The sequence below is a fragment of the Aquarana catesbeiana genome, linkage group LG04 (genome assembly GCF_042186555.1).
Source record: "Aquarana catesbeiana isolate 2022-GZ linkage group LG04, ASM4218655v1, whole genome shotgun sequence".
Lineage (NCBI taxonomy): Eukaryota > Metazoa > Chordata > Amphibia > Anura > Ranidae > Aquarana > Aquarana catesbeiana.
Window position 1 is genome coordinate 3,940,284 of NC_133327.1, and position 19,612 is coordinate 3,959,895.

The 19,612-nt window shown below is 44.0% G+C and overlaps 2 long non-coding RNA genes across 2 annotated transcripts in view; one reads left to right on the plus strand and one right to left on the minus strand.

The window, feature by feature from the left end:
- LOC141139014 (uncharacterized) overlaps nt 1-14,863 on the plus strand; it is a 37,478-nt gene extending 22,615 nt beyond the window's left edge. The window contains exon 3 of the long non-coding RNA XR_012243702.1: nt 12,841-14,863. This is a non-coding gene — a long non-coding RNA (uncharacterized lncRNA). The remainder of the gene's footprint in view (nt 1-12,840) is intronic.
- On the minus strand, nt 6,423-18,383 carry LOC141139013 (uncharacterized). The gene is made up of 4 exons (XR_012243700.1): nt 18,279-18,383; nt 16,899-17,041; nt 8,662-8,802; nt 6,423-6,558 (listed from the first exon to the last, which is right to left on the minus strand). It is a non-coding gene; the product is annotated as an uncharacterized lncRNA (long non-coding RNA).
- Between the last annotated feature and the right edge of the window lie 1,229 nt (nt 18,384-19,612).

Sequence of the window (19,612 nt, forward strand, 5' to 3'; positions counted from 1 at the left end):
GCTGAAAAGCTACGTAGTACGTCACTACGTTCGTCTTTGTTGGCGGACAATTCCTTGCCGTTTGAATGCAAGACAAGTTCCTGGCCAACGCCCTTTGGACAAAGTCTGAGGTTTTGTCTGCAGAAAATCCAATCCTGTGTACGAGGCTTAAGAGTTCCATCATGTATGCCAGTGGTTCTCAACCCTGTCCTCAAGTACCCCCAACAGGCCATGCTTGCAGGTTTTCCTTTATCTTGCACAGGTGCTTTAAATCAGAGTCAATGGCTTGGTATTTTGGACAACTATTTTATCTAGGAAAAATTCCCAAAACATGGCCTGTTGGGGATACTTGATGACAGGGTTGAGAACCACTGATGTATGTCACTATACATGGGACGATCAAACAAATGCAAAACGAGTCTCCCTATGAGCTGTCACGCAGGATAGCAACTGTGATGGAACTCTTATGCCGCGTACACACGATCACACATTCCGACAACAAAATCCATGTTTTTTTTCCGACGGATGTTGGCTCAAACTTGTCTTGCATACACATGGTCACACAGATCTTGATGGAAATTCCGACCGCCAAAAACACGGTGACGTACAACGCGTACGACGAGCTGAGAAAAATGAAGTTCAATAGTCAGTGTGGCTCTTCTGCTTGATTCTGAGCATGCGTGGAGCTTTGTGCGTCAGAATTGTGTACACGCAATCAGAATTTATGAGAACGGAGTTTGTTGTTGGAAAATTTGAGATCTAGATCTCAAATTTTGTGTGTCGGAAATTCCGATGGAAAATTCCGCCTAAACACGGTCGGAATTTCTGACAACAAGCTCCCATCGAACATTTTCCGTCGGAAAATCCGATCGTGTGTACGGGGCATAAGACTGCAATAGCCCTGCATTTTAGCTTGGAGGCTTAATATATAGAAACATTATTTTAGATGCTTTGGATGGGTATATCAAGAAAAATATTTTATCAGTTGCCTGAAATTTTCATGATTTAAAATACATATTAATAAAAGTGTTGATTATTTATGGAATCAATCAAATAAGGAGGCTATGAGAGTTGATGTAGTGACATTGTTTAGGAGAGATCAGCAGGTAAAAAAAGCCAGGGTAGATTTACCAAAGACATGCCACCCTAATGTGAAAAACAAAGTTAAACAAAATAACATTAATCAAAAATCCAAGACCATTTTCTGTGAAAACAGGCATATGACCATGTGAAAGTTGAATATGAGAAAATTTAAATAGAGTGTGATAAGTTAATGGAAGAACATGCAAATCCCCAAAAACAGTTGCAGAGGTTAGAGGGGGACATATATGCAGAAATAGCAGAAGGTGGAGGTCCTTCAAGAATGTCATAGATACAGAGATAGCAGAAGGTGGAGGTCATCAAACGTGATCTGTTTTTGATCAGCTGCTTTGGAGGGCAAGGGAAACATCAGGGGTCTAATAGACCCCTGATGTCTCAATAAAGAGTACTTGTCACCTGACCAAAGCTATCACAAGGGGGCTTGTTCACCCCCTTGTGATAGTAGTAAAGTTAAAAGTTAAAAAAATGTAAAACATGTAAAAAGAAGTAAATAAAAAAACAAAAAACAAACAAATTAAAAAATGCAAATGCACGTGTAGGTCCAGCACGCATACATCAACAGTAATTTTACCACCCATGTACTGTAAGTAGTGTTGCCAACCCCCCCAAAGTGAAATTTATTGGCAGGACGCCAACATTTACAAACAGCACCAATTTTGTTTCTGGCAAAATCATGAAATTTACTGACAGAGCCACATTTTTTACTGGCGCTGCAAAAAAGTACCCAAAATGGCCATTTTCAGTGCTAAACTGTGCAAATATCAATATTTAGGCTGGGTTCACACTATTGCCACATGCAGCTAACAGCAGGGGTCTGGTGCTTCTCCATTCACCGTTTCAGGTCTGATTTCAGCCTGACTTTTTGGGCTGAATTCGGACCTGAAATGGACCAAAAGACGCACAGGACCCCTGTGCAAATTTGCACTCGAGCCATAGCAGAGATATGTGAACTGGCTCCATAGAGAGCCGGTCACAGTCTCCTACCATGCAAATTGGATGTGGGGAAACCCACATTGAATTTGCATAGGTGTGAACCCAGCCTAAAACTATAAACATATAGCTAGTGCTACTAGCAATGTGTTTAAGTTAAACAAAAGTCAAAAAACATATTTCTCTATTTACATGAAGGTCAGGTTAATATAACCCAGCCAGCACAGAGTTCCCCCTTACATCAGAGTCTGCAGAATTCCCCCTTGCAAAGGAGAACTCTGCAGACCCTGATGTAAAGGACAATGCCACAGATCATGATCTAAGGGGGAACTCTGATGTAAGGGGGGGGCTCTGCGTTTCCTTTACATCAGTGTCCACAGAGTTCTCCCTTGCACTATAAGGGGAAATCCTGCAGACTCTGATGTAAAGAGGAACATCTGGAATTCTGATGGGGGGGAGCTCTGGTGACCAGAGACCACCTTCCGCAGAGTGAATACACTAAGGTAAGGGGGGAGGGTACTGATATAAGGGGGAACCTTTATATTAGTGCCCCCTTAGATTATTGTATTCACTCCCCCCTTACATCAGTGACCCCCTCCCCCTCAGACTGGCCTGGCGGCGCTGTCACTGATCTCCTCTCAGGTGCACCGTGCAAGGCTCAGTCAGACAGCTACAGATTGGTGGCTTCTATCCTATAGTCTCTTCTCCACAGTCTACACATGTCTGACTCCTCTCGTGATCCCCAATCTGGCAGCGTTCTCACTCTTGACTCCTCTCCAGGCTCCCCCTCAGAGACTGCATACATGATAAACGACAGGAGACGGACATGGCACAGGAGATTGTCAGAAGATACAGACATGGCACAGGAGATGGTTAGAGGATATGGACATGGCACAGGAGATGATCAGAAGATATGGACATTGCACAGGAGATAGTCAGAGGATACGGACAAGGTACAAGAGATGGTCAGAGGATACGGACATGGTACAATAGATGGTCAGAGGATATGGACATGGTACAGGAGATGGTTAGAGGATATGGACATGGCGCAGGAGCTGGATAGAGGATATAGACATGGCACAGGAGTTGGTTTGAGGAAATGAACATGGCACAGGAGCTGGTTAGAGGATATGGATATGGCACAGGAGATGGTTAGAGGATATGGACATGGAACAGGAGATGGTTAGAGGATATGGACATGGCACAGGAGCTGGTTAGAGGATATGGACATGGCACAGGAGCTGGTTAGAGGATATGGACATGGCACAGGAGACGGTTAGAGCATATGGACATGGCACAGGAGATGGTTGGAGGATATGGACATGGCAGAGGAGATGGTTGGAGGATATGGACATGGCACAGGAGATGGTTGGAGGATATAGACATGGCACAGGAGATGTTTAGAGTGTATGGATATGGCACACGAGATGGTTAAAAGATGTGGACTGTCTCTGACTGACCATGTACACTCGCCAGGGTCACAGGCGTGCTTGCACTGCAGGCCAGGGCCTGGTGTGTGTACGTCTGGCCACGGTGGGGTCCAAGTCCGTGCTGTCCATCTCCCGTTCCATACACACCATTTTATTCTCCAGTGTCATCAGTGTAGGCAGTCCCATTGATGTCTATTGGGACATAGTGGCTGCATTGACACAGCCACTGCTCGCAATCTGACATCTGTACAAGTGTGTGCCCCCCAAACACATTGTCACCTGCCCCTGCATTATTGTCAAATTGGGAGCAGCGGCTGTGACCTTGGAGCCGCTTCATCTGAATAGACATCAATGAGACTGCCTGCACAGGCATGCATGGAACACCTGCACATCCTCATGTGGGTTGCTCCACCGCCACACCAGTCGCAGTGTCACCAGACCAGTGCAGCCAGCAACAATGTTTCTGATTGCTGGCCACACTAGTGCCAGTGTCACCAGAGCCAGGGCAGCAATTAACAGTATCCCTGTTCTTTGCCACATCAGTACAGTGTCACCAGAGCCGGTGCAGCCAGTAAAAGTAATTCTGATCACCGCTACACCAATGTAGTTTTGCCTCTGCCTGCTGCCTGTACTGACCCTGACCTTTTTATTGATCATGTTTCTGCCTCCTGTCTGGGCCAATCCTTTGCTTGTTTGCTGACTCCATCTTTTCCTACCTCCTGAACTGACCCATCTGCCCATCCCACCGACTACATTCCTGCGGGACACTGGTCTAAGCTATCCCCGTGGACAACTGCACTCCTGAAATCACAAAATGAATTTGTTCACCCTTTGTTCAGCCTCCTGAACTTCTTCGCCAGTGAACATGACATTCCACGGGGCAGCCACGTACAAGTAGACTAGGATTGCTTGATTTATCATAGGACTGCTATGGATTAGAGATGGGCCGAAAAACCCCTTGTTTCGGTTTGCACCAGAACAGCGCGAACCTTGCAAAAAGTTCAGACCCAAACTCGGAACCCCATTGAAGTCTATGGGACCCGAACTTGAAAAATCAAAAGTTCCCATTTTGAAGGCTTATATGCAAATTATTGGCCATAAAAAGGGTATGGGGGCCCGGGTACTGCCCTGCTGGACATGTAGCAATGCAAAAAAATGTTTTATAAAAAAGTGAAACAATAAAAATGAAAAGTGTACCATGTATAGAACCTGCTGCAGCATAACTGACATTTCTAAAAAAAAAAAAATGCATTTAAATGTACTTCACAGCTACAAACTATTGTCAGCATTTGGCAATACAAAAAAATTTAAAAGGGAGTGGGGTCCCCCCCCCCAGTACACAACAGGCCATTTGAGTCTGGGAACCAGGGATTTTTTTCTCAGTAAATTGGTGCAGAAAATCAACCATGCCCCCACTGCAAACCCTTCCTCTATGACTTGGGGCCCCCCCACTGCCACTTTCACAGTGAGCCAAGATACTCCCACTGCACGCCTAGATACTCCAAGTAGGCAGGCCACACTTTAAACTGCCAGGTGAAAGTGGTTCGCGCACCCTGGTCTTCAGCCATCACAAGCCTTATTGGTGGTGCAAGAATCCACCAACACAGCCGACAGTCTGCTGTTGTTACTGAGACAGAGAGACACCCAGTGGGACTACCTGGGAATTGCAAGAGGGACTTACATGTTTTTACAAGCGCAATGTCATCTATCCCTCTTCCCTTGGGCCATTATCCATTGACACCTACGGTCTGACAGTTCTTTTGGTTTCACGCTAGGAGCTGTTCAAACATCCACCAATCAAGTGCCTGTTTGGGTTCAGCTGACATCTTGCCTTCTTAAAGGAGACATCCGCCTGTTTTTTTTTTCCAGAATTTGGTAAGGAGGCCCTCTGCGTGGTGACGGGACACTCAATGTTGCTCTTTTCACTGGGTGGCGTCTGTCTCTATAATCTTTGATTGGTCACACTGTTAGTGCTCCTGCATCTATTGTGCACAAATTTATAATTTTTACAGTATCACGCTATGAAAATTTTTTTTTTGTTTAATATATGTCAATATTTGTGGAACCAACACATACCTATGCTGAAAGGATTTTAAACGTCTTGGTTCATCTTACAAGATTTCCAACCCAGGCTGGGGTAACGGCCACCTGCACATTTGGCTTACAATTTGGTAAGCATGTATTTCACATGGTGATGTTACATTTCTATGTGATTCACTCACTGGTGAATATTCACCTTGTATCACTTGTTCAAGCAATTGGGACTTTTTTTCACATATTTATCAACATATACACACACACACACACACCTACACAGGTTGAACTTGATGGACTGTTGTTTTTATTCAACCTTACCAACTATGTAACTATGTAACTCAAGCTATATGCTGTTGTAGCATACCTGCAAAGATAAAGTCGGGGGATCCATTAGTGGCAATTCCCAGTGTTGGAATCTTTGGGAAGAAGCCCCAGGTACAGAGGACCTTCAACTTTATGGCAGTAGCAGCTGACATTGTTGTGCCCCTCCCGTTGTGCGGCTTTCTGTTCTTCTCCCTAACAGGGTTCTCTAACAGGCTCTGAACCTTTCTGCCCGGGGGCTATCTTATGGGTTCTGGGTCTCTCTGCTAGGGGACTCTCTTGCTGTTCCGGACCACTGTCTCTCTTTAACTCGTATATCATAGGACCAATGGGTTGGAACTAAAGATAACCTGCCAAAATCAAAGAACCGTGAATGGCATTAACCCTTACCCTCCCATTCGAGGCAGCACCTATTTTTACTACTACTTGAGATCCTGCCAAGAGACACTAGGAGGCAGGCAGCTTTAAAGCTGGAATTATACAAATGGGAACCCCCCACCAGGGTGTACTGCTCCCTATATCGTGCAGATTTAATGACTCAATGTACACAGCACAAAGGGGACATTTTGTAATTTTGTGTAAGTCAGATTTTCCCTTTAACAAGGAAGACATGACTAGGCATAGTGCAGAGATAAATGATTTTTTATTCTTATAAGATCGTCTGCAGGGTGAGATCTCCTAGGGACACACAAGGGTTAATACCATCGTCATCTCTCATCCACCATCTTATTCTCACACCGCTTCCCGTCTGCTGCAATCTCTGTGGAGAGACAAGGAAATGTGAATTACTGCTTCATAGAGGAGCGTCTCAGCAACACCCACCACAGATACCCATCTACATGGGAGACTAGAGAATGGCAGGGACATGATAGGGGTAGGCTATACTTATTTAACTCTAAATGTACCTCATATAGCTTTAACATATGTTATAGTGCTGTACAGAGAACACTGAGCCAGTTGCTTCAGTCTCTGCACTAGGGGGGCTCTAATGTCCCCCCACAGCCACAAACCATCATTATTACAAGGTATCTCACAAAAGTGAATACATCCCTCACATTTTTGTAAATATTTTGTTATATCTTTTCATGTGATAACACTGAAGAAATGACACTTTGCTACAATGTAAAGTAGTGAGTGTACAGCCTGTATAATGGTGTAAATTTGCTGTCCCCTCAAAATAACTCAACACAGCCATTAATGTCTAAACCACTTGCAACAAAAGTGAGTACACCCTCTAAGTGAAAATGTCCAAATTGGGCCCCAAAGTGTCAATATTTTGTGTGGCCACCATTGTTTTCCAGCACTACCTTAACCCTCTTGGGCTTGGAGTTCACCAGAGCTTCACAGGTCGCCACTGGAGTCCTCTTCCACTCCTCCATGACTACATCACGAAGCTGGTGGATGTTAGAAACCTTGCGCTCCTTCACCTTCTGTTTGAGGATGCTCCACAGATGCTCAATAGGGTTTAGGTCTGGAGACATGCTTGGCCAGTCCATCACCTTTACCCTCAGCTTCTTTAGCAAGGCAGTGGTCGTCCTGGAGATGTGTTTGGTGTCGTTATCATGTTGGAATACTGCCCTGTGGCCCAGTCTCTGAGGGGAGGGGATCATGCTCTGCTTCAGTATGTCACAGTACATGTTGGCATTCATGGTTCCCTGAATGAACTGTAGCTCCCCAGTGCCGGCAGCACTCATGCAGCCCTAGACCATGACATTCCCACCACCATGCTTGACTGTAGGCAAGACACACTTGTCTTTGTACTCCTCACCTGGTTGCCCCCACACACACTTGACACCATCTGAACGAAATAAGTTTATCTTGGTCTCATCACACCACGGGACATGGCTCCAGTAATCCATGTCCTTAGTCTGATTGTCTTCAGTAAATTGTTTGCGGGCTTTCTTGTGCATCATCTTTAGAAGAGGCTCCCTTCTGGGACAACAAGCATGCAGACCAATTTGATGCAGTGTGCGGCGTATAGTCTGAGCACTGACAGGCTGACCCCCCACAACTTAAACCTCTGCAGCAATGCTGGCAGCACTCATACGTCTATTTCCCAAAGACAACCTCTGGATATGACGCTGAGCATGTGCACTCAACTTCTTTGGCCAACCATGGTGAGGTCTGTTCTGAGTAGAACCGCTGTATGGTCTTGGCCACTGTGCTGCAGCTCAGGGTCTTGGCAATCTTCTTATAGCCTAGGCCATCTTTATGTAGAGCAACAATTTTTTTTTTCAGATCCCAAGAGAGTTCTTTGCCATGAGGTGCCATGTTGAACTTCCAGTGACCAGTATGAGAGAGTGAGAGCGATAACACCAAATTTAACACACCTGCTCTCCATTCACACCTGAGACCTTGTAACACTAACAAGTCACATGACACTGGGGAGGGAAAATTTCTAATTTGGCCCAATTTGGACATTTTCACTTAGGGATGTACTCACTTTTGTTGCCAGCAGTTTAGACATTAATGGCTGTGTGTTGAGTTATTTTGAGGGGGCAGCAAATTTACACTGTTATACAAGCTGTACACTCACAACTTTACATTGTAGCAAAGTGTCATTTCTTCAGGGTTGTCACATGAAAATATATAATAAAATGTTTACAAAAATGTGAGGGTGTATTTACTTTTGTGAGATACTGTACATTTTAAAAACTGACATATAATGCAGTGTTGTACAGAGAACACTGAACCAGTCACATCAGTCTCCACCATACAGGAGCTTTTACCACTAATATTAATGGCCCAGTATTAATGAACCTGACCAAGTGAATGGTAACATTGGTCCTCTAGTGTTGCAGACCTTCAGAAAACATAATTCTGTAGAGTGTGGAGGTTCCCTGTGATCTCTGGACTGATGTACCTTATTAATACGGGGAAAGGCACCTCCTCCCGCATGAATAGCAGCACTTCAGGTCTTGGAGACAGTCCCCATCTCTTTTGCACATAGGTCTTAAAACTACTTTGCAAGGTTCTGTCCTGACTGGGCATTTTCCAGGTTTTACTGCGGAAAGAAGACAGAGATGGACAGTCAGTAACTCGTTACACCAGTTATGCCAAACGCAGATACATGAATGTTCCTCATAGGTATTCACATCTTCATCCATGGGCAGCACATTGGCTCTAATCACATGCTTCAAAAAAAACAGCCCCCCATTGGAATTCATGCATCTGGCATCCTGCATGGGGGCCAGATGCATGGATACCACCAGAGCATGACAGTCACTACGGTACTGCTGTGTCTAGTGATCAAAGGCACTGACTGGCTGCACTGATGACACTGAGGTCCTGGATAATAAAATGGTGGATGCTGCTGCTGTATATTACCGTATATACTCGAGTATAAGCCGAGTTTTTCAGCACTTTTTTTGTGCTGAAAGTGCCCCCCTCGACTTATACTCGAGTCAAGCACTTTTCTGGTGCAAAGAATGACATTTTCTGAACTGACTTTGGGGCCAAGTATCTCGGGACCATTTGGTGTGAAATCTGGGGTTCCTAGCACCAAGTGGCCCCGAGATATGGGGCCCCCAAAATCGGCTCGGAAAATGTCATTCTCTGCTGCAGAAAAGTGCTTGACATTTTCCAAACCGACTTTGGGGCCCCATATCTCAAGGCCACTTGGTGCTAGGAACCCCCAAATTTGGTGTGCAAACCTAGTGGAAAAGCACTATAGCATATCCAAAGTTGAGGTTCCTAGCACCAAGTGGCCCCAAGATATGGGGCCCCAAATTCAGTTAGGAAAATGTCATTCTCTGCTGCAGAAAAGTGCTTGACATTTTCCAAACCGACTTTGGGGCCCCGTATCTAGGGGCCACTTTGTGCTAGGAACCCCCCTTTGGATATGTTGTAGTGCTAGTTCCACTGGGTTTGCACACCAAACTTGGGGTTCCTAGCACCAAGTGGCCCCAAGATAAGGGGCCCCAAAGTTGGTCAACTGTGTCCATCTGCAGCAATGTCATTTTGGGACCCTTTGGGTCCAGAGACCCCAAATTTTGGCTGCAGCTAGGGGGCATCTAGGAACCCTTAACTACTGAGTTTGAAGTTCGGAGGACCTATGGCTGCAAATGGGCACAGTGAGGCTGCAAATGGGCATTGTTGACCCTCTTTTCCACTTACAGTAGCTGCGCATTTCTCACCCTAGGCTTATACTCGAGTCAATAAGTTTTCCCTGGTAAAATTAGGTGCCTCGGCTTATATTCGGGTCGGCTTATACTCTAGTATATACGATAAATGCAAATTTTCAGGAAAAAAAGTCATTTTAAATTAATTCTAGTGCACACAAACACAATATAATGCCCAATTAGTATGATGTTGTGTCGAGTAAATAGATACCAAACATGTCAAGATTTAAAATGGGCGCATGGCCATGAAATGGTGACAAACTACAGCACCTAAAATTGTCTATAGGTGACATTTTATTTAATCTATTACAGGTTATCAGTTTAGAGTTATTCATGAATTATGGCCCAAAGATTACTGCTCTCACTCTGACGTTCATGGTGAGACCTCACATGTGTGGTAAAATCACTGTTTATACATTTGTGCATGGGGGGGGGGTGCTTTTAATTTGTTTTTATTATTTTTATTTACTTTTATTTATTCTTTACATTTTTTATTTTTTTGGGCACTTAACTGCTTCAATACTGGGCACTTTTACCCCCCTTCCTGCCCAGGCCAATTTTCAGCTTTCAGCCGTGTCACATTTTGGATGACGATTGCACGGTCATACAACACTGCACCCAAACAAAATTTTTATCATTTTTTTCACACAAATAGAGCTTTCTTTTAGTGGTATTTCATCACCACAGAGTTTTTTATTTTTTGCTAAAAAAAAAGTCTGACAATTTTGGAAAAAAAAACGTTTTTCTTAATTTCTTTTTTGTAAATAAGTAATTTTTCTCCTTCACTGATGTGCGCTGATGAGGTGGCACTGATGGGCACCGATAGGCTGCACTGATGAGGCAGTACTTATTGGCACTGATGAGACGGCACTGAAGGGCACTGATTAGGTGGCATTGATGAGGAGGCCCTAAAATGCAGCAATGATGGCAACTGATAGGTGCCACTAATGAGCACTGATAGGCGGCACTGATGAGCACTGATAGGCAGCACTGATGGGCACTGATAGGTGGCACTGATGAGTACTGATAGGCGGCACTGATGGGCACTGATAGGCGGCACTGATGGGCACTGATAGGCGGCACTGATGAGTACTGATAGGCGGCACTGATGGACACTGATGGGCAGCACTGATGAGAAGGCACTGATGGACACTGATGGGCAGCACTGATGAGAAGGCACTGATGGGCACTGAAAGGCAGTACTGATGTTCACACATTTGCATCACTGATGGGCACAGATTGGTGTCACTAATGGACACAGATTGGTATCACTGATGGTCACTGGCTGGCATCACTGCTGGGCACTGCTGGGACTGCACTGATGATCAGTGCCCTGATTACCTGTACAGGTCTCCCCTGTGAGGAGATGCCACTAATCGGCTCTCCTCTCCTCCCAATCTGTCAGTGTGAGGCGAGGAGAGCTGATAAACGGCGTTTAAATGTGATCGGCTGTGATTGGACACAGCCAATCACATGGGTAAAGAGCCGCGCCATTGTTGCGGCCGTGATGGCCACGTTGTGCAGCCCCCTCTGGTGTGTGAGAACGGTGACACTGGGGTGACGTCATATGATGTCATCCCAGGACAAGAGGGGATCCCGCTTGCCATAATTTTACTTTACGGCGGGCGGGAGGAGGTTAAAGTGGATCTACTCTTTATGGAGTCATCAGGGGTCTATTAGACCCCCAATGTCTCCCCTGCCCTCCAAAGCAACTTATAAAGCACAGATCTGCTTGGTTAGCTGCTTCCCTGTCTGTATCAGCCTCATAGAATGAGAGATATAGTTACACAATTGTAGTGTGTATTGTATAGTGTATAATTTGATGTCATCATACATGGGAAGATCCAATAAATGAAAATTGAGTCTCCCTTGCTATGAGTTGTCACTTAGGATAGCAACTGTGATGGGAGCCCCGTACAGACGATCAGACTTTCCGCCAACAAAACTGTGGATTTTTATTCAAAGGGTGTTGGCTCAAACTTGTCTTGCATACACACGGTCACTCAAATGTTGGCCAACAATTACAAACGTGGGAACGCGGTGACGTACGATAAATGAAGTTCAATAGCCAGTGCGGTTCCTTCTGCTTGATTTCGAGCATGCTTGAACTTTTGTGCGACGGGAGTCATGTACACACGACGGGACTTTCCGACAACAAAGTTTTGTTGGCAGAAAATTTGAGAAGCTGCTAGCAAACATTTGTTGGCGGAAAGTCTGACAGCATACACACCAGTGTTGCCAACCATCAGTATTTTTTACTGGCAGCCAGTAAAAAACAGGCATTTTTCTCCTGTCAGTAAATGCCAGTAAAAAGAAAAGGTTACCAGTAAAAAATATGGCTGTGACGCTCGGTCCGGGGCCAGCCAAGACCATACTAGTGCCTGCGAAAGTGTGTTCAGGCGGCTCTGGTGGAGGCGGTGCCTGAGCATGTCCTGTGATGTCATGGTGCAAGGGAGCCAAGCAGAGTGGCCAGAGCCTTGTGTGTGGGTCTGCAGGATGGGAGCAAGGCAGGCCAGGAGTGGGACCATCAGTGCTGTTTGGACTGGAGGGACCACTTGGCTTGGAGAGAGACTGTCACTGTGACTCAGGAGGGGACGTGTCATTGTCGGTGATCTGTACTGCTGCACACTGCTGACAGTATCGCTGTGAGAGTCAATTTCATGTGTGTGCCGCCCATTCTAATTTCTTGCCCTCCTGAGCCCTGTCCCTGAGCTACTTACTAAATCGAAAAAAAATAAGAAATATGTTTTTTGCCCTATTATCTACCTTAAATCACATTTCTATTTACACATTGTACTTGTTTGTAGCCTAAATAGTGAAATTTGTACTTAAAGTGGAGTTCCACCCACTTTTACAACTCTTCAGCATCCCTCACTAAACTGTGCACTGTAAACGAATTGGATATTTTTTTTTTTTCTCAGCACCTACTGTATATCTGCTGTATTCATGTTTCACTTCCTCCTCCCTGGCCGTGGCCCATCGCATCATTTCCTGTTTGCAATGCCTTCTGGGAAGGGGCGGAAACTTCCTCTGACACTGCCGTTGCTATGGAAACCTGACCTGAAACCTAAAAACACTGCTTGTGCTGCACTGAGCATGTGCGAGATCTGCAAGGATGAGATCCAGGAAGAAATACAGTCTGGCTTCAGATGCCCACACTTAAGATGGCCATGGCCTTCTTAACAAAACAGACTTTAGTTTGCAGACTAACTTTACTAGAATACATTAAGCTTGTGTATTATAGGGGTATTTTTATTTAAAAAGTATAATTTCGGCCAGAACACCACTTTAAAACTGAAATTTTTGAACTTTTGGAAATGCCAGTAAAAACTTAGCTGTGCCAGTAAATTCTGGGTGTGTTGTGTCAGTAAATTTCAATCTGTTAGGTTGGCAACACTGATACACACGGTCTGACTTTCCGACAACAAGCTCACATCCAACATTTCCCGTTGGAAAATCCGACCGTGTGTGCGCGGCATATGACTGCAATAGTCCTGCACTGGAGAGTGGAGGCTTGGTACATAGAAGCATGATTTGAGAGGCTTTGAATGGGTATATCAAAAGAAATATTTTATCAGTTACCCCAAATCCTCGTGAAATAAATGACATATTGTTAAAAGCTGATCATATAGGGAGGAAATCAAATAAGGAGGCTGTGAAAGTTGATGTAGTGACATTGTTAAGAAAAGATCAGCAGGTAAAAACGTATCCAAACAGCCTGGGGAGATTTACCAAAGACATGTGATCCTAATGTGAAAAACAAAGTTAAACAGTCCAACAGCCCATCAGTGTGCCCCCTTGGGGCATGCAGCGCACCGCTCCTGTGCCCAATGTGTCCACCGTATTCAACTTATTACTGTTACCAGTAATCGGTAGCCAGGTATTGGGTGATCGTTGTGATTGGTCATAGCCATCACATGATAATAATGTAAACCACCTGTCAAGAGTGGATTTCCATTCATGAACAGCTCGCTTATTGTTGTAATCTGTGACTGGCCCACAGCAATTACATGGCCCCGGCTACCTGTACCATGTGATTGCTGTAGCCAATCACAAACCACAACCATAAGCAAGCTGTTCATGCATGGGAAGCCCATCCTTAACAGCTAAAACTATTGCTTCTACAGTGATCATCACTGTAGAAGCAATAACAGTGTAAAAAAAAAAAAAAAAATCACTGATTACGCCCCCAGAGTAGGGGGGTTTAAAAATTGAATAAAAAATTAATAGTACAATGACGGCCGGGTAGGAGCATTGTTTTTTTGAAGGAGGTCATGTGACCTCCTCCCAGAACATGCCTCTCACTCGGCCGTGGGGCCGCGCGACGGCGCGACCTGTCTGATCAGTGTTCCGGCCCGCTGCCAGCACCATGTGATTGCTGTGGCCAGTCACAGCAGATCACATGACAGTTGTAAACAATGGATTGCTTCCTTTCAGGCCATCCAATATATACAATTGTGTTGCTAGCTGTGATTGGTCACCGTGATCACATGGTACAGCAGGGCCAATCACACCCCATCTATACAATGTGATTAGCTTTGGCCAATCACAGCTAATCACAACAAAAGACACTGAATGAACCAGTTTCATTCAGTAAAAATGGTTGCTTATACCAGGGATCCTCAAACTATGGCCCTCCAGCTGTTACGGAACTACACATCCCATGAGGCATTGTAAAACTCTGACATTCACAGACATGACTAGGCATGATGGGAATTGTAGTTCCTGAACACCTGGAGGGCTGTAGCTTGAAGACCCCTGGCTTATACCAATGAAATTCACTGGTATAAGCAATCATAATGTGTAAAAAAAAAAAAAAAATCCTGATCACTTCCCCAGAGTAGTACAGTGTTGTTATGGTAACACTGTATTGTTCTGGACACAGTGTGTTAGAAAAAAAAATTCTAAAAAAAGAAAAAAAAAAAAAGTATTCATTTTTTTTTTCACATACTGTGACCAGTCAGTGTCCAGACCACCAGCTATATGATAAAGGTGTATTACACTGGTAACAGAATATAAAAGAAATTGGCAGATTTTTTTTTCTTTATTTCTTCTTTTTAAAAATAATTGTGACAGAAAATTACAACTTCCAAAAACTCGCCATACCTCTTACTAAATACCACTGTCTGCTTTCCAAAACGTGGTCATTTGGGGAATATTTGTACTGTCCTGGCATTTTAGGGCCCCAGGAAATGAGATAAGCCATCAGTACCATAGATTGTGGAAGCTATAACTTTCACACAAACCAATTAACCCCTTCCCGACCAGCCGCCGCAGTTGTACTGCGGCAGGTTGGCTCCCCTGGGTGAACCGACGTAACTGTATGTCGGTTTGCCTTTTGACTACTAGGGGGCACACCCGCGGCACCACGTCAGAGCCAATGCGAGTGCCAGGCGGGCATGATTACCGCCGGGCACCCACGATCGCTTGTGACATAGCGGGAACCGGGATCTGTGTGTAAACACACAGATCCCGGTTCTCTCAGGTGAGAGGAGACAAATCGTGTGTTCATACTAAGTATGAACACCGATCTCTCTCTTCCCCTAATCAGTCCCCTCCCCCTACAGTTAGAACACACACCTAGTGAACACAGTTAACCCCTTGATCGTCCCCTAGTGTTAAATAAATAAAAATGCCATAAATTACCCCCTATTTTGTAGACGCTATAACTTTTGCGCAAACCAATCATTATACGCTTATTGCGATTTTTTTTTTTAAAAACAGAGGAAAAATTATTTATTTATTTTTTTAAATTGGGATATTTATTATAGCAAAAAGTAAAAGATATTGTGCCTATTCAAAATTGTTGCTCTTCTTTTGTTTATAGCGCAAAAAAATAAAAACCGCAGAGGGGATCCAATACCACCAAAAGAAAGATATATTTGTAGGTAAAAAAGGACGTCCATTTTGTTTGGGTACAGCGTTGCACGACCGTGCAATTGTCAGTTAAAGTGACGCAGTGTCGAATCGCAGAAAAATTACCTGGTCATTGAGCAGCCAAATCTCCTGGGGCTGAAGAGGTTAATATATACTTATTGGGATTTATTTTTACCAAAGACATGTCGCAGAATACATTTTGGCCTAAATTTATGAAGAAATTTTATTTTATTTGCATATGTTTTATAACAGAAAGTGGTAAATATTGTTTTTTTTTTTTTACATTTTCATTCTTTTTTCATTTATATAATAATAATAAAAAAAAAACAAAGCAGTGGTGATAAAATACTACCAAAAGAAAGCTCTATTTATTTGAAAAAAAAGTATATAAATTTTATTTGTGTAGTGTTTCATGACCATGCAATTGCCAGTTAAATTAGTGCAGTGATGAATAGCAACATATGCCCTGGTCATGAAGGGGGTAAAACCTTTCGGAGGTGGTTCAAGTGTAATGCCCCGTAAACACGGTCGGACATTGATCGGACATTCCGACAACAAAATCCTAGGATTTTTTCTGACGGATGTTGGCTCAAACTTGTCTTGCATACACACGGTCACACAAAGTTGTCAGAAAATCCGATCATTCTGAACGCGGTGACATAAAACACGTACGTCGGGACTATAAACGGGGCAGTGGCCAATAGCTTTCATCTCTTTATTTATTCTGAGCATGCGTGGCACTTTGTCCGTCGGATTTGTGTACACACGATCGGAGTTTCCGACAACGGATTTTGTTGTCGGAAAATTTTATAGCCTGCTGTCAAACTTTGTGTGTCGGAAAATCCGATGGAAAATGTGTGATGGAGCCTACACACGGTTGGAAATTCCGACAACAAGGTCCTATCACACATTTTCCGTAGGAAAATCCGACCGTGTGTACGGGGCATTAGACTTTTGCTGTTTTAGATAAACATACTAAGTTTGCTGAGGTCATCATTTATGATTAATTTCTAAGTATTAGACACACATTTATAAATAGAGGGAGGGAGGAATAAAAGAGGAGGGTTAGAAGAAATAGTCTTTATGGCATAGATCCACTTACTTATGTCTTCTGCTTGGAGCAGAACTGCCCCAAGAAGAAGGAAGAGAGATGCCACCACCACCTTCATGTCTTGCAGGAATATACCTCTGATTATCAGCTCTGCAGATGGATTTTATAACCAGATAATTAGGATAGGTCAGGATCTGAAATAAAAAGGTATTTTTGAATATAGCTCTCAGTTTCTCAACAGGTTAGTGACTCAGCAACGAGTGAGTATTTAAATGAATATTCCTTTATTGGTCTAGGAAAGTTGGCAAAAAAGTCAAATTTTTTTTCAAAGTCCACCAAACTCAATGTGGTGTGGAATTCCTTGTTCACTCTGAAAATTCCTTAGTTCTGCTTGTATGCAAAGGAACACTGGAACCGGTAGGATGGTTCTACGTTACATGGCATAAAAAGTCATATCAGGAATAGAATAAACTATTTTGGCAATTAGTGCCCAGCAGTGGCGTCGCAGGGGGGTGGCTTTTGGGGCTATAGCCCCGAATCTGGGGCCCATAGCCCCGAGTCTCTGCAGGGGTCCCCAAGGTTAGGGCAGGTTCTCTGGGGACCCTGATGTAAGTGGGGGGCCCTCTGAGGACCCTGATGCAAGGGGGAGGCTCTCTGGGGACTCTGATGCAAGGGGGATGCTCTCTGGGGACCCAGATTTAAGGAGGGATGCTCTCTGGGGACCCTGATTTAAGGAGGGAGGCTCTGTGGGGACCCTGATGTAAGGGGGAGGCTCTCTGGGTACCCTGATGCAAGGGGGGAGGCTCTCTGGGGACCCTGATGCAAGGGGGAGGCTCTCTGGGGACCCTGATGCAAGGGGGAGGCTCTCTAGGGACTCTGATGTAAGCAGGGGCTCTCTGGGGACCCTGATGTAAGTGGGGCTCTCTGGGGACCCTGATGTAAGGGGGGGGGCTCTCTGGGGATATATAGACACACACACAGGTATATTACTGTATAGACATGTGTATGCCCGCCCAAGCGTTTGACTTTCTTTAATATGCTGCTATGGGCTTTAGCCCCAGGCCTTTTGTAGACCTAGCAATGCCCCTGGTGCCCAGTGCTTAATTTAAACAAATTGTGATACCCAGAGCTTACCCAGTAAAAATACAGTAAATACACACCACATTGCAAAAGGGTGGTGGCTGCAATGAAATAGAGGACATTCAGGGGTGTTACTGACAGAACAATCACACTGTTTATAAAACATACATATAAACTGTGTATTTATGCTACAAAATAATTCTAACATTCCAATGACAACGTGCAGAAATCACATGGACAGTCATGCAGCTTGTTCTCTAATCACACTGTGGTTGTTTTACTTGTCACAGGACCATAAACTAAATAATTTTATTCTACCTCTATCTGGGGTCAGAGAATAATCCCTCTTACCTGAACACGAGGATATTCACCGCTCTGGGAGAACAGGGCTGTAACTGACGGGACGTTCCCACCAGAAACAGGTGACTACGTTCCCTTGCAATAATTTGCATTTACAAATATTGAGGTAGTCAAACATATAAACATCAGGAAAGAAGGCTCACAAAAAGAAAAAAAATGAATATAAATAAAAAATAAAAATCATTTTATATATACCAAAACATGAAAAATTGAGCGGTTCAAATAGTAGCACATACAGTGCCTTGGAAAAGTATTAATACCCCTTGAAATTTTCCACATTTTTTATGTTACAATCAAAAATGTAAATGTATTTTGTTGGGATTTTACGTCATAGACCAATACAAAGTGCCACACAATTGTGAAGTGGAAGGAAAATTATAAATGGTTTTCAACATTTTTTACAAACAAATATGTGAAAAGTGTGCCGTGCATTTGTATTCAGCCCCCTTGAGTCAATACTTTGTAGAACCACCTTTCACTGCAAATACAACTGCAAGTCTTTGTGGGGATTTCTCTACTAGGGATGGGGCGATTGGCACCCTGTTCGGTTCGCACCAGAACTTTCGAACACCGCGAAAGTTCGGACCCGAATAGATAAACCCCATTAAAGTCAATGGGACCCGAACGTCAATAAGCAAAAGTGTCCATTTTGAAGGCTTATATGCAAGTAATTGGGCATACAATGGTTATAGGGGTCCGGGTCCTGCCCTGGGGGACATGTATCAATAAAAAGAAAGTTAGTGAAAAACGTCTTTTTTAAATGAGCAGTGATTTTTTGATTTTTAAAGTGAAAGCATAAAAATGAAAAATTCCTTCCAATATAGTGCCTGGGGGGTCCCCTTAGTCTACCTGTAAACTAGCAGATCTGTACCATGTCTAGAATCTGCTGCAGAAATAATTGCATTTCTAAAGCCCCCAAAAAATGACATTTTCCCTGCAAGCTGCCTTTATTTTGCACAGCAACAGCTGGGGAGCCAGTGTGTATGATGAGGCCACAATGTAGTGCACTGGGAACAAAATTAGAGATTATTTGGATACATTCTGGTGTCACTTTGACTTTGTATAGAAGTAACGGGTGCGTAAAAATTGGTCTTTGGGTGTCGGTGGTGCCTTCCCACCGTAACCCTATAGAGGTAATCTTGATGAAAGCAAGAATTGGCCTTGTTGTAAAAAATTGCAATGATATACACCTGTCAAACAGGTGCTGAAAAATTGGTCCTCCTGAATTTCAGCCAACCGAGCACTGGCTGTGTATAACTGCCTGAAAATGGCTACAGACTCTTCTGGCCTGTTTTAGTACATCTTGCAACCCTGGGTACATACTT